The sequence below is a fragment of the Dipodomys ordii genome, unplaced genomic scaffold (genome assembly GCF_000151885.1).
Source record: "Dipodomys ordii isolate 6190 unplaced genomic scaffold, Dord_2.0 Scaffold107, whole genome shotgun sequence".
In the NCBI taxonomy this organism is placed as follows: domain Eukaryota; kingdom Metazoa; phylum Chordata; class Mammalia; order Rodentia; family Heteromyidae; genus Dipodomys; species Dipodomys ordii.
The window spans coordinates 450,408-454,859 of record NW_012267323.1 but is presented as its reverse complement, the minus strand read 5'-3'; positions in this window follow the sequence as shown (position 1 = coordinate 454,859).

Sequence of the window (4,452 nt, the reverse complement as noted above, 5' to 3'; positions counted from 1 at the left end):
GAGCACAGTCAGCTACATACAGGTGTTTCCCTACTCCCAAACAGAAGACCCACAGAGCAGTCTCAAAGACCCATGGCTCCTTGTGCCTACTGCCCTACATCCTCACCCCTTGCTGAAGATGGATGGCCAAGGCTGTTCCCACCATCGCTGGCCATGACTTGTTGGCCTTCTCACACCCTAAAAGCTACCTCTGCTCATCCTCTCCGTCCCTAGCTCTACAATGGCCTCCTGGCCACAGCCTATAGAGATGAAGAATAGTATTCCCTCCGGATGGCCTGCTCTACCTGTAGGAGTGGGGATGAGTCCTTTAGCTGCTGACAGCCACCCTGACGTTACAGGCCACAACTTGATCACAGGGCAATCAAAGGAGACAGGAAAAATGTATTATGTAGACAATGTATTATGTAGACAATCTGCCTCAAAGAATTACATACTCTTAATCCTCAAAGAAAAAAATGGCTACAGAGAAAACAAGAACATAGGGAAAACAAGACTCGAAAAACTACTCAAAAACTAGCAATGCATGATCAAGTAATGCGTGGTATTTTTCTTGTCTGTGGTCGTATATATTATTGAAATAGTCTATAATTGAGTGTTTCACCTTGGTAATTAGGAAATAAGATTAATAAAAAGAACCTTAAATTTATTTTCTGAAAAAGACATGATCTATAAAAATGGCATAATTTGTATTTCTGAGTTTAATCTTTTTCTCTACTTCCTCATCATACACTCAGAAACCTTTAAGAAAAAGTAATACACAAATCCTAGGACTAAGAAGATAGGTTGAGCCCAGGAATTCAAGGCTACACTGGAAAACAGTGAGATGACCTGAAATTAAGTTAAATGCTAGTCCCTGAACCACAAAGAGTAAGGGAGCCTCATAAATGGCTTTCAGTGACTAGGAAGGATTCTGAAAAATCTCAAGAGACTATCAGATTTCAATGAAACTAAAGAGATAAGAAAGCACTCTTGAGTCGGGCACTGGTGGCTCATGCCTGTAATCCTAGCTACTCAAGAGGCCGAGATCTGAGGATCACAGTTCAAAGCCAGCCGGGGCAGGAAAGTCCGTGAAACTCTTAGCTCCAATAAACCACCAGAAAAACAGAAGTGGCTCTGTAGCCCAAGTGGTAGAGCGCTCACCTTGAGCTAAAGAGCTCATGGACAGCACCCAAGCCCAGAGTTCAAGCCCCACGACTAACCAAAAAAAAAAAAAAAAGCACTCTTAAGAGAGTCAAAGGAAAGCTCAAACAGAACTGAACTCCACAAGACCACAAAACAGCCAGGGAATGGAGGGTGGAGAGGGGTCTGCTGGAAGGCAAACAAGAAGGCAAGCAGACAAGTCCTGAGGAGGTGGTAACATTTTGTCATTACAATGAATAGAATATTTTTTACTGTGATTGAAAAAAAACCTCAGCTGTTCGTTCAATTACATCAACCAGCTTCAAATATTTCAATGCCAAGTTGAAATGTTGCTCAAAAGCCTGACAATTTGTTCATAATTTTATTTTTAAACACCACAAATTTGATACTGAAAAACTAATTATTCCTGCAAACCTCTTAGGATCCATCAAGAAAAATCCTTTTTTCCTAGATAGACTTAAATCCCTATTTAACTCAAGGCTGGTGTTCTCTATCATCTGGTCTATTTATACCTCCGATTCTAGTAACTCCCTAGTTTGAAATTCTTTTTCCTAGAGACTTTACAAGTTAACTATTGGTTTGCCAATGCTGCAACTGTAGTCAATCAAACCATCAAACCATCTCCCTTTATAAAAAGAGTTAGCTTTACAGCATCTTACAAACATATTTCAAGGAGTTGTCCACCTGTCTTCCCACTGGTCTGCACACCTCACACACAGGGCTAAGGCCTCAGTGTATTTCTAGCTACTCAAATTCAGATATCAATCAGTAAAAACTGACTACATCAAAGATGGGTTTAAAGGAAATGCTATGTTAAAAAAAAAGTCAGGATGGGCTGGGAAGGTGGCTCAGTGGTAGAACGCTTGCCTTGCATGCCTGAAGCCCTGGGTTCGATTCCTCAGCACCATATAAGCAAAAAGAAAAAAAGCCAGAAGTGGCGCTGTGGCTCAAGCGGTAGAGTGCTAGCCTTGAGCTGAAGAGCTGAGGGACAGTGCCCAGGCCCAGAGTTCAGGCCCCACGACTGGACCAAAAAAAAAAAAAAAAGTCAGGAATCGGTTAAGATAACAAAAGTGAATAGTTCAGAGAGAGCACTGAAGCAAGAGTTCAAGGTTTTTGGCTTTGCTATTAAGTAGCTGAGTGACCTGTGACAATCAATTACTTAACTGCCTTCTCTAGACATCAATTTTCTCAACTTTAAGGCAAAAGATTTAGGCCAGATGGTGTTAATGTCCCTCCTCAAGCGTAAAATTCCACTATTCTATGATATCATCCGTGGTTTGCAAATGTCAGCCAACATACAATTATTCTATGATATCATCCATAATTCCCATCTACCAGTCAAAACTAAAATTGCATTTAGTCAAGGCAATCATATGAGCCCTTAATCAGAAGAGGGAAAAAAATCACTGAATATGCATTAAATCACTAAATATACTTCAATCAATGCTAAATAAACAGATCATATCTCAAATATTTCTAATGCACAGAAAAAAGTAAGCTGAAACAAGATAGCTCATTAAAGTCCACTAAATCTAACTCTAATCAGATTATTCCTAGAAAGTTTGCTGATATTTTATATTTAGCTACATCAGATGCAAAGAATTATAAATGTTAAAACTACAGGAAAGCAATATCCTTTGTTCACAATCAAAAAAAATTACATGAGCTGGATGCCGGTGGCTCACACCTGTAATCCTACGAGGCTGAGAACTGAGGATCATAGTTCAAGACCAGCCCAGGAGGAAAGTCTCTGAGACTCTTATCTCCAATTAACCACCAGAAGACTGTAAGTGGCGCTGTGGCTCAAGTGGTAGAGCCCTAGCCTTGAGCATAAGAACTCAGGGACAGCAACCAGGTCCTGAGTTCAAGGCCCCATAACCAACAACAAAAATGTCCTAAGTCCTCAAGCCATCAATGTTCAAGCAATAATAACACCAATTAAATAAGATTTTTCACAAAAAGTGAAGCAGCTGCCTGGCTTAGTTAAGGCTAGTCTGAGTCAAAAAGGAGGCTGCCAAAATATTCTGGATATTGGTTTTCAATCCAAAAACATGCAAATGCCAACCAATGACTACAATATTTTGAAAAGTATGCAACATCTTCATTTACATCATAGTTTCTGTTGGACTGGTGAACATCCCATTTCACTATTCTCCCATACAATATTATCTACTATCTACCCACAAAGTGCATGCACATACATACATAAACCTTAAGCACTGTTTCTCTAAACTGGACTAAGTTCTCTCTTTAGCAAACAGTTTAAGGAATTAAAACAACTTAGGGAAGATGTATAAACAATATACACAGTTCTTGGCCATTTTGACTTCTGTACAAGACAGCCTAGTGACCAGATTAACCCTCTCATCTGAAATAACCAAAAAACAAAAATAAATGAAACAATAGTTTTAAAAATCACTGAGTATTAGGTAACAGTGACTACTGAAAGTAGCTCTACGACTACAGTACAGAGAAGAAACCTAAGAAAACAAAGGTTGAGGGGCTGGGAATGTGGCTTAGTGGTAGAGCGCTTGCCTAGCATGCATGAAGCCTTGGGTTTGATTCCTCAGTACACATAAACAGAAAAAGCCAGAAGTGGCACAGTGGCTCAAGTGGTAGAGTGCTTGCCTTGAGCACAGAGAGGCTCAAGGACAGTGCACCCAGGCCTTGAGTTCAAGCCCCAGGACAGTCCAAAAGAAAAAGAAAAAAGGTTAAAATCCAGGAGGAGTATGCAGAATGAATTACCAGAAATGATAGTTTTACAGAGAAACATTCAAGAACTGCAGATGGCTGCCCTCCAGTATTCAGCTGAGGACTAATCAGAAATATATGAAAATGACTCATGGACAGAGAAAAGAGAAAAGCTCACAGTGCCTAGCATTTAGAACTTGGAGCAATTCCCAACAGCCAGACTTCACAGTTCATCAGGGAAAGTACACAACAGAGTCTTGACTCGGTAATGGGGAATAATTAGCCCTACACTGAGCCCTGTTCCTGTCCATCCAACAAGTCTCAAAATAAAGACCTCAGGGCTGGGAATATGGCTTAGTGGTACAGTGCTTGCCTAGGATGCCTGAAGCCCTAGGTTCGATTCCTCAGTACCACATCAACAGAAAAGCTGGAAGCGGTGCTGTGGCTTACGTGATAGAGTGCTAGCCTTGAGCAAAAAGCAGCTCAAGGGGAGTGTCCCAAGCCCCAGGAATGGGAAGAGAAAGAGAGAGAGGAAAAAAAAAGCAAGACCTGAAAGAATCAAATTGTTTTTGTTGTTGTTACTGTTTTGTCAGTCCTGGGGCCTGAACTCTGGGCCTGGGC